Consider the following 12,103-nt stretch of genomic DNA (forward strand, 5'->3'; position numbering starts at 1 on the left):
TGAGAATAAACAAGTAATTTTATAGAAAAAGTTTGGTACTTTAGTTGCCTAATAATTCTGCACACTTATTTATTCTCCTGAGCAAGATAAAACTCACTTTTCTTTCGTTGAACATTCAAGTTTGAGGTACAATTATATTTTGGATTGACTGACAGCATTGTGTTTGTCCAACGATAAAATTAATCCTTAGAATACAATTTGCCTAATACTTGTGTGTGCAGAGTAAATAACTTCCAACTTCAAGAGAACAAATAGTCACGGATTTATCAACACGATGGATGATGTATAACATTACATACAAATTAACTCGCTATTCCCGTCCTGGTTGTAAACTATCTAGGTACAGTATTCCCCGTCGTCTAACTGGCCTCCTTTAGAGTCTGTGACAGGTCCTTGTCCGTGGTCACAGGGAGGCTGGTGAGCCTCGTTCCGTTGCCCGTTCGCCTGGCTTCGGTTCTGGTGCTTCCGGCGTGGCCGCTAACTGAGCTAACTAGCGATGAGTTAGCAGCAGAGCAGTGCACGCCGTTAAGTGACTTCTGCGTTAAAAAAGAAAAAAGGTCTGTGTTGCAACAATACCCTAAATGCAAATGAGGTTTTACTTTAAATTTTTCTGCGACTACCCAAATAATGAAAAGACTCTTCTCGTCAACTAACGGTTTAATTGACAATTAGGGGTCAGGACAGCTCCACAGGAGCACAGAAGCATCTGGAGCTTTGGTATTGAAAAGCTTCTCCAGTCCAAAAGCTCTCAGCAGTGTCCTCTCTTAACCTTTCCTCCCACATCACTCTCACTGAGTCATCCTGCCATTGATTGTTAGCTTACAGCGTCCCACCGACAACGACAGCGAGACTTCTACATCTTACATCACATCGGTTTATCTGTGGTATTTCTGTCCTCGTCCGATTTATTTTTATCTGACACCCCCTCTCTGAGCCATACTATTTTACAGCTGCTGTGATGACAACTCCACATGGCTTAAATCAGGGAGGGAGGGATGATGATGATGATGACGATGATGAATACTGGTTCAGGTTCTATCTCAACCCACAGAATCTTAAATAATCTAAATATCCTCATACAGAAGTCCTGCAAATTGGGACGTAAGGCAAAGCTGTGATTCAAAGGTTTCTAAGCCCGCCCCTGCAAAATAGCTACATCAGTGTTGTCTGCTATTATTAATAGACAAGTGACACATCAGAGAATGTGAAAACGATTTCCACTCTTTCAAAGTCATTAGCGTTTTGCTTTGATTTCTGGACTATTTTCAGAATGTCTTTATTTCTCACCTGCACAGCTCACGTCTTGTCTCCTCTTAAATTTTCAAGTGTTTCAATCATACTGCAAAAGATATCACCTGATGGCAAAAAGTGGATTTTTTTCAACCCACTTCAGTTATGGAGAGTTAAATGAAAGGAAAGTTAACTGAACACTTTTCTCTTTTGCAGCAGCTTCAGATTTACAACTGGAGCTGCCACCATATCACAACCACAGACGTTCTGTTCACTGTCTGGCTCTGAGCTTTCAGCGCCTTGCTCATCGACACCTGAACAGTGGTTGAATACTCATTACTACCAACTGCTTTTTCCCTGTCACTTGATGATATGAAGTCCACGTCTTTAGTGTCCTTCCGCTGGTCACGTATCTAAAACAGTGATGATTTCAGAGCCAGACAGCAGCAGTGCTTGTTTTGCTGAATAGCACAGACAGCAGACTGGAATGAAATCCTCAGGTGGAGGCACACCTCAGTACAGAGCTGAGAATCACACCATTTCCCGCTTTCACAGGTTGTCAGCTTGGTCAGAAAAACTAAAGTGGATCTGATAACATAACTCTACAGGCGACAGTGGAACCTGGGAAATAACACTGTGTATAGATACACAGAAAATATGTCTGTGTAAATATATGATGTCTTTCACTGTAGAACCAAAACAAAACAGCTCAACATTTAAACACAGGCCAGGAGGCTGTGACAACAGCTGTAGGTCTCCAAGGGGACACTTTAAAGCTGGGATTTGGGTTCACTGTTTGCCATCATTGTGCACTTAGTTTGAAAGCAGATGAATTTTAGCACTTCAGGAAATAGAATAGGGTTGAGCTGAGTTGAGATAAGCAAGCAGCACAGAGTGATTTGCTGAGGCACCTATAAATCAAGAAAACAGCCTGCAGAACATACATGGCTTAATATATTTAAACCACACACAGATTTCTTTTCCTTTGGACTTAAAGAGCAGCTCTGATATTTGACAATATATAAAATCTCTGTCTATTGTAAGTCCCCACAATTTATGGGAAAGTAATAGCTGACTTTGACAAGAGGCACCGTAAGACACTAGCTCAACCCATATGTTGTGTGGGAAATGTTTTTTCAAGTGACAGTAGGTGTTCACAATTTGCATTTCCTTGGAGTCAGCATTGACAGGCCAATAGAACAAATGCATAGTCCCATACTTAATAAGCATACTAATTTTACCGATGGGTTTAATGCAGGAAACCTTGCAGACTGCAGGAAACGCTACTTATGTGCACCTGGTCACTCCAATGTCTATAACATGCTTCAGTCCGTCTGTCATCACTGATGATTACCAAAAGGGCTGCCATTATAATCGACTAAACCGTTAATCGATGAGAAGAGTCTTGGTCGACAAACCTTTCATTAGTTAGGTAGGCGCAGAAAATAAACTAAAATCTCAAACTCCAGTCGGGAGCTGCACCTTGTTCACAGAGACAAAAGTGTCTCGCATTGATCTTTTCTCTTTTAGCTCACTTACCACCGTATTGCTGCTAACTCTAGCAGAGTTAGACCAGAAGCTTGGGGTACCAGAGGAGTGTTGATGTTTGTTTCTACCACTAGCACAGGAGCTTTGGACTGCAGGGCCCAGGGCGAGGGACCCAGTGCGGAGCGAGCAACATAACCAGGGTCAGCTGCCTCCCGGAAGACACAGCTTGACCAGGACCGAACGCAGCCTCTGAGACCGACGGAGGTCAGTTTGACTACACGGATTACTGTACCGTAGTGGTTTACATGGTTTACAGCGGCACTGACTGGGGCCTCTATTAGCAGGGCTTTATTAACCCTAACAATAGCAGTCCCACGACACTGGTTATGACCTCGGTGAGTCAACCCAGGGCTTCCATATATATCTACATTTGTGTGTTGCTTAGATGTGTTCTTATGGTGTGTATTTTTTTAGACAAAAGCTGTGGGCACTGAATAAGTGGTCGCTCCAACTCACTTTCAAGAAGTTCTTGTCACTTCAAAAATCCAGTTCATTTATTTAACACACTCAAAAACGTCCCAGACATTGTTCTAAATTAACTTCATAAAGCAACGAAAAGGAGAATCCATTCATGTCATACAAAGAAAAATGAAACCATTTCTTTTAAAGGATGTCTGAAGCGGATTTAATAAAAAATAAATATAAAAACATGTTTCAAAGCGGTAAGTAGTCTTACTGTCATATTTTAAAAGTTCATGTTTGGGTTAAACAAACCCAATGCATGTTAGTTAGTGACCTTAAAAGTGCTTCTGGGGGAATTTTTTAATTTATAAAGCTCTGCAAGAAAGTGAATATCCCAAAATTCCAAACGGCTCCTTTAACAGTAGATGTTGCATGTTGGTGGCTGAATAATGCTTTATATCAGAGAAAACCAAATAGATGAGAGAAGCAAATGCCCCGGCATAGATTAAACCAGCTTTGTCTATATAAGGCACATACTCAATGTTGTTTAGGAGACGGAATTCATCACTCGTTGTGGTTTAAGTGACTGTAAGCTCTCCTCTCTTTAGCTTTTAGAGGACCAAATAAACTGTGAATTTCCAATCCAAACAATATACTCCTGTATTTATAGCCATAAAGTTAGCAGCTAAACCTGCTAATGGCTATCCTCGAGACACGTTTTTGTCTGGGTCAGGACAGACCAGACCAAGCAGAGACCAACAGAGGTGTCTGATTAGGCACTGAGGAGTCAGCAGATTGTCAGCCACACAGACAGGCAGGCTGGCAACCAGAGCAGGCAGCGCTTTAAAATCTCTGAGTCATCGCTTGGCTTCCTTTGGTTGCTGCCCTCCTTCGCCAGCACCACTTCTCTTTCTCCGTTGTGGTTGCACCCATCAGTCTCAGTGACAGCACATGCAGTTAGGAGTCAGGCAGCTGTCGTACACAGAGGCTAAGTGGGTAGAAACCTTCAGCAGCCGTGAGTACACGAGGGCAACAGTGACGACTCTTCATTAGCGGGTAGAGGTTTCAAAAGACAAATTAGGTTAGATAGATTTGATGGGAGCAAGTGTGTGGTGGTCTTCATGTCTGTGGTCATATGACACATCCTTGGAGCTGAATATGAATCGGGACAGTGGTGAAACAGGCCTTCAAGCCTTTTTTGGCAGGTTTAGATTATCTGATGAATAAGAAGAGATGATACAGGAGGCAAGATCTGTGCAGGTGAGACAAAGGATCCTGATAAGGATCACAAAACTGACAAAAAAAGCACGTCAACAATTCAAACACAAAAGGAATCAGTTTTCATCCAGTGGGAAAGTGATTCCTCTATTTATAGCAGCATGCTCCACTAACGCAGCCTGAGATTGCCAGCAAGAAGGAAGACGATAAAGGGAGAGAGACAAACGGAGGTTGTTTACTTGGACTAATATTGTATAATTGTGAGAAACCGGGTTGCATTGTCATTGTAAGCGTGTTAGCATGTTGATGTTAGCAAATACCTAGCATAAGTTCTCCAACTTTATGGAAGCGGAATACTAAATTGGTGGAGTATACTTAAAGCCCGTGCCGCTTGGGTGCTGCGCAAACACTGTAAAAACAACGTAGACGCTAAAACACGGCATAGAGCTGAGGGGAACTGCAGTCTGCCGTCTTATTCTATGTGGCTTCATCACTATGAGTGATACCTTTCACATTACACATAGGGATTTGGCCAGTTGCTAATATAAGAATATTGATAAGTTCAACTATGAAGCTAAGTTAGAAGTTAAATCACAGAAATGCTGTCAAAGGGAGAATGTGGTGCTTTACGTTTGAACGCTGAGACAATATTTCTTAGTTGATTTTTAACAGCAATGTCACTGTGCGCCAAGTTTCTAGTGTGATGTCAAAGATAGGGTCACCTTGGTGTCTATATAATAAATCCTATTTGAGAACATTTTTGTGTAGATTTAAGGAGCTCTAATTGGGTCATGGGCTGGCAAATTGCTGGAGCATCTTTCGCTGAACACAAACACACGGAATCAGCAATCTGATTGTAACATCTCCAACATTGTTTACAGGTCAAAGGGCATCAAACCAGACAAACAGTGCCCTGGCTGTGGACTTACAGACACAGGCCTCTGTTAAAAACGCTGCAGTGGTGAAACTGTATCTGAACAAGCTGTGCTGTGTTACGCCACCGTTAGATCGGCTTTTGTTTTTATGGCGATGCAAAGCTAAGTGAGAGAAACCGGAGACAGGGCCTGGGAGTCTATTAATGAAACAGAGAGGGACAGTGTATGCTAAGAATTTGTCTTTGGTAATGTTTCTGGATCAGGAGAAGGAGATTGACTGACAAAAACAATCACAATGTCATCGACTCTTAAATATGGAAGGATTTTTGGCAATGGCTGTAGGAATGGTAATGTCAGCCTGCCCACCAGGCTTAAATATCTCAACAACTATTGGAAGGATTGCCATTAAATTTAGTATGGTGATCCCCTGACTTTGCGTCTAGCTGCTAGATGGAAAGTCTGGGGATCACCAAAAAAGGTCCTCCTGATCTGAAAAGTGAAGCCCATGTGGAAGTGCCACATTGGTCAATGGCCATCAGGGGGCGACTCCACTGGTTGGAAAAAGAAGTCGGACTGCATTGGAGTCAATGACAAAATGAGCCTACTTCTCACTTGATTTATTACCTCAGAAAACACTTTCCTAATGAGTTTATGGTCTCAATCACTAGTTTCAAGTCATTTCAATAAAGCACAATGCTGTGCACGATGTGGTCTAATTTAGAGGAAAATAGACTATAAAGCAGGCTATGCTTTAGGGCGTGGCTACCTTGTCAATCAGTATAGATCGTATCGCAAATCGTTTTCACTGCACTGTGTACATTTAACTAGCCGTGAGCTTGTTTTGGGGTGTTTTTGTCTAAGAACATTTGTCTACTTTTGCCCTTTCACAGTGTGTTTTTAGTTCATGAAAGTTAATTCTAATACTTTGGTCTTCGATAGATAGATAGATAGATAGATAGATAGATAGATAGATAGATAGATAGATAGATAGATGCAGCGGTGTACATAAAATAAAAATTTTTAATAAAATCACAGTTACAAGACACTCATAACTTACACAAAAACAAAAACATGCTTGAGGTAGGTTAAAAAATATAAAGAAATAAAATATAATTAACACATTTACGAATATGTACTGTACATTAGTAGAAGTTAAAAGAGTTAAAAATATATCTCTTCGACAATATCTATGCAAATTATGGATGGAATTAGGGATGTACCTTGCTAACCACGCTAGCCAAAAGTAGTTTACCTTTTGGGGTAACAGATGTTGTAGTCTTAGTTGGACAGCCCTTCCACACATTGCATTTCCTGTGCTGTCTGACAACAAATATTCCACATAAAAATAATTTAAAGTCAGAAAGAAATTGCTCAATTAATAGTTTTCAACGTTTTTACGTTTTGTCAGTCAGTGGTAAGAAAAGAGTTACAATCACATACATACATTTGACATAACTGGAAGAATCAGCAAAATCCACCACCATCCCTTGTCAGTCACTTGTCTTCTGTCTTGCATTTTCCAACAATCTTGCATCTGAATGAAATGCCGGGGTGTTTACATGATGTCTGATAATGTCCACCGAAAAATATTTTGCAGTCAAATACTATTTAAGTGAGCACCTGATATGAATGCCAGAGCACAACAGCTTGTGTGTGGCCAGTCATGCAGCATGTGCCGAGTGCAAACATCTGAGTGACACACTAGCCAGTCAGCTGTCTGAGCTCAAAATGTCACATTTAAACGATAAACATCATCTGTACTTGTGAACAGATGGTCCTTAGGCAACGAATATGCCTCCCCGACCCTATACACCTGCTTGTACTGGCAATACTGTTTGCCGTCAGTGCTCTTTTTTTTCTATTTTTCAGGCTTTTCAGGAGAAAATCACAGGAAAATTCACAGGATTCTGGCAGCTTACTGCAAATAAAAACATGTATACTGTATGCACCACAGCCCCAGGAAACCCCAGGAAGGGACTGCCCTGAGCAGCAGCACATCTGTATTCAAGGTGTGAGAGTGTATCTTGTTCATAGAGAAGGGAGAGACAGAGAGGCAGGCAGCTGTACTTAAAGGGGTTCCCTAAAGCAATTCCTCTATCTAAAAATAGCTCCAGCTCTGCCAACCTGGACAAGAGAGGGGGAAAACATCACCATCCAAGGCATGCATTCAAATGAAGGCGAGCGAGGAAGAGGCACTGCCAGTAATTCGGTCTGGTTAGCATGTTGTGAAATCCCTCTAATTAAACTAAATCTTATGTTTGATGGTCATAAAATGTCCAAAGAGAAAAATTCACTACCATATATTTGAGGAATAACCTAGACCAAAGAATGTCCCCACAGAAAATGATTGTGAACAGGCTTTCGCTCCTGCATTGTACTGTGCCTAAATTACATGTCACACTTTCCTTATCTCTGACCCAGATGCTAGGAGAGAGGAGAAGAGAAGGCAGGGGGTGCAAAGAGCTCGTCATATGGACGCTGCCCCGAGAGTCAGCTAGGGCGCTCAATAGTGTGTTCGTGTCTGTGTTGTCGAGGGCAGGCAGAGGGAAAAAAAAGAAAATCGTGATAAAAAGACGACTAAATGCTCCACTAATCCTGCTGTGAATGAGAGCGGCTCGCTGCAGCAGTTCTTTTATGCTCTGTCGATTCCACAGGGAGATAAACACAACGCTGAGCCAGCACCCAGCGCAACCTCACCAACCCCGCTGCACTGTAAGAACTGCGGATTACCTCATTTTATGTCTGTTAACCCATTTAAGCCTACCGGCAACTACAGCTGCCAGAGTGGGCAGAGGGTTTCACGCACCCTCTGTCGGCCATACTGGAGGTCCTCCACTCTACACCTCCGGGACTGTTCAGTGAAGTTGTAACCCCAACATGTGTTTATCAGCTCAGAGCTGTTTCATGACAACATGTAACAATGCCAGTAAATCATACAGAGAACATTCCTGCTCTTATAACTTAACTTGTATCATCCTCCATGTTGCTTACGTAGTAGCTTGGTAGGTTTGTTAACTAGCACAGCTTTGTTAACACAACTATTTGCACTGTGAGTTACTAACTTTACTTGGCTAACAGCTAGCAAAAGTAATAGCTAGCACCTTAATATAAACATTAGCTTTATAAAATTAGCTTATATATATATATAGTCACTCATAGACTCTTGATTAGACTCTCGTCTGTTTTACTGTGGTCAGTTTCAAAAAGAACAGTGTAGGACAGAGTACAAAACTGCTATAATAATATGCTGAAATATATGAATATATATATTGATATAAATATATGGTGTCTCACTACCTGCAAAATATATCAATAGACCTTTTTTTTTAATTTAGACGGACCGATCCCAAAAAGGGAAGGGTTATAAAATGTAAATGTGAAGCTATAGGCCCACAGTCTGGACAGTTTAATGTGCTGCAAATGTTTTTATTTAGAAACCAACCTACCTTTCTATGCATCTCAATAAAAAATTCTGTTAGCACTTACAACAGGTCTTCTCTGTTTATCTCACAATTTCTGGCCACAATTGTTCTCTTTTCTCACACAGACAAGATGCAGCGTGCAATGAGATGACTTACGCAGTCAAATCTCAAAGAAATTAATAGGATGTGGAAAACACTATGGAAATAAGGCTCATTTGAACGTTAACACTCTCCTGAGCGTCCATACAGAACTGACATTTCTGTCTGTCGCTATTTCTCATCTCTCCAGTGGGGCAGAAGCTTGAGCGACGAATTAAGCTGCATGCGCATCATAGTTTTAAGAATTCACCAAGTCTCTTTCCATAGCACTTTGTTGCATTTTGCTTTTAGTTATACACCCACCTTTCCACTTTTTCCCCAACAAAAGTGCATGGATGGAAAGAAGCGCACTCCTGTCAGCCTCCTGACTGCCTGATGGCATGATAACAGAAAATTCTGTTAAATTGTCATGTAGCCGCATGTTTTTATTGATACATGTAAACTAAAGACATCTCCTCAAGCTCTGTAGAACCACCCACTTTAAAACAAAATTGTAGGTCAGGTCTGTTAATTGAGTCTAGCCTACTCCATTACTGAATAACGTGGTGCTTTTTCACATAGTGATTGATGCTCTCAATGTAAAATGTGAAAGCATGACCTTTTTTTTATTAAAAACATTCCATCAGGTCTTCACTGCTGGGGTTACTGTACTGTACTGGGGTTAACTCATAACAACTCATGCACTGCTGTAAATATTAATAAGCCTCCCCTGATTAAAAAAAAAAAAGAATAAAAACCATTGGTCAGTGTATGTTTATGAAAATGTTCCAGCATTTTTAACTGACGTCTTTTATACAGTGTAATATAGTGCTGCGGAGCTCCGTCCGGGCAACATCAGTCTGACGGCCCATTGCCATGACGATGTCTATGGGGGAGGGGTCTGTGGAAATGGAGGATGGTAACACAGCGAGGAAAGCTATGGCTGTGTCCTCCTTTGATTCCCTCCTTCCTTCTGTATTTACTCTTCATCTTTTTTTGCTCCTTCCTTCCTCCTTTCACTCACTTGTCCCTGTCATTTCTCCTTTTTACCTTTCCTCGCACCTTTTTTTTCCTTTCCTTCCTTCCTTCTTCTTCTCTTAACAACTTCCTGCCTTCCCCAGCCTTCATGCCCCTTTCCTTTTCTTCCTTCCTTCATTTTTCCCAACCTCCCTCCCTCCTTTCGACCTTCCCTTCATTATTCCTTTCACGTTCCTTCTTTCCTTCTCATTACCCTCCACCAATCCTTTTCTCTTCCTTGTCCCCCCTCCATCTCTTTCTGCCCTTCCTTCCTTTCAATATACCTGTTCACGTCCTTCTACTCCCTTTTCCTTGTTACACTCCCTGCTTTATATCCTCCGTCTGCCCCTCACTGTGTCCTTCCCCATTCCTTCCCTCCCTCGTTCCTTTCTAGCCTTGAAGAAAAGCCAGGATGATGTATCCTAGCAACAGTGACATCCTGCCCATTCAGCTTCAGCATGAACCCCATTTAATTTTTGGATGAAGAGGAGCAAGGTTGTGATTGGAGGAAGTAGATGGGAGAGAAGGTTAAGGAACGGTAATACCTGGATATCTTTTGAAAACTGTACAGGTCTGTAGCCACTGTCAATCACACAGCATTCATTTAAACAATAAAGACATCTGAAGTTTCCTAGCCACTGATGCACTATATATACCTAATTTATGTATGTATATACACTGAACAAAATCATAAACGCAACACTTTTGTTTTCGCCCCCATTCATCATGAGCTGAACTCAAAGACTTTCTCTATGTACACAAAAGGCCTATTTCTCTCAAATAGTGTTCACAGATCTGTCAAAATCTGTGTTAGTGAGCACTTCTCCTTTACCGAGATAATCCATCCACCTCACAGGTGTGGCATATCAAGACGCTGATCAGACAGCATGTTATTGCACAGGTGTGCCTGAGGCTGGCCACAATAAAAGGCCACTCGAAAATGTGCAGTTTCACTGTATTGGGGGTCCGGACAGTAACAGTAAACACCTGGTGTGACCACCATTTGCGTCACGCAGTGCAACACATCTCCTTCATATAGAGTTGATCAGGTTGTTCATTGTGGCCTGTGGAATGTTGGAGGCAGGTGTGGTTACACGTGGTCTGTGGTCGTGAGGCCGGTTGGATGTACTGCCTAGTTCTCTGAAACGCCTTTGGAGATGGCTCAATTCACGGGTAACAGCTCTGGTGGACTTTCTTGCAGTCAGCAGAGAAGTGCTCACTAACACAGATTTTGACAGATTTGTGAACAATATTTGAGAGAAACAGGGCTTTTGTGTACATAGAGAAAGCCTTAGATCTTTGAGATCAGCTCATGATGAATGGGCGCAAAAAACAAAAGTGTTGCGTTTATAATTTACATATAGAAAATTGCTCTTTGTAGAGATATTCAAAAGTTGATAGTTATGATATTCATCCCCTGCCAGGGAAAGTGCAGAAAAGGTATGTCAATATATATTGAGTGAAAGAAAAAAGTAAATAAATACTGCAGAAAAAGACTGGAATAGTAAAAGTAAAATCCATTTTTGTCTTGTTAGAAATGATTGAACACACCACCACTGTAATATTCTCAGAAAATATGGCATCCTTATTTGGAAAACCTTATGAAATCCTTGCCTGACTGATGTTTAAGATTTTATAAGGCAAAGTTCACCCCCCACTTAATACTTTTACAGTACAATTAAGCAGGAAAGCTCGAACAACAGGGCTACTCGGTCTGCTCTTAGAGGGTGTTAGGTGTATATTAACCCGCTCTTTCATCCAGTCTTACCTTAGCAACTGAAATAGAATAAAACTGTACCATTTATCACACCTTTATACAAAGACCTGGCTCTGAAAAGTCAGACATGTGAACACTCTTAATGCACACTAAACTAAATTTGCTACCTTTGACCATTATCATTATTTTGCTAACTTGCCGCTAACGTGTCCCATGTCATATGCCTGTTGTCAGCTTTAGCTATGTTTGCACATTTATATTTGGTAGAATTTTATTAATAATGTGACAATATGGCTACAGTATTACATTTTCTTATGACTATTGTGCTGCAGGCTTACATGTTTAGTGTGTGATACTGCCAAGCTACCAAATTATTTGAACATCTTTTTAGGACTGATAACTAATTGGTTGTTAAACACTTGACTTTATGTCTTATAGCTCTGCATAACTAATGTGTACAAACCGAGGTTAGCAGCAGTATTGTTCTGTTGCTTTGTATAGCTTTGCATGGCTGTATGTGCTGAATGTGGTCATTGTGTTGTTGCATCAGTGTTTAGCTGCAGCCTGTTGCTCTGCATGACTTGTTGCATCTGTTA

Source organism: Micropterus dolomieu, linkage group LG16 (genome assembly GCF_021292245.1).
Source record: "Micropterus dolomieu isolate WLL.071019.BEF.003 ecotype Adirondacks linkage group LG16, ASM2129224v1, whole genome shotgun sequence".
NCBI classification, from domain to species: domain Eukaryota; kingdom Metazoa; phylum Chordata; class Actinopteri; order Centrarchiformes; family Centrarchidae; genus Micropterus; species Micropterus dolomieu.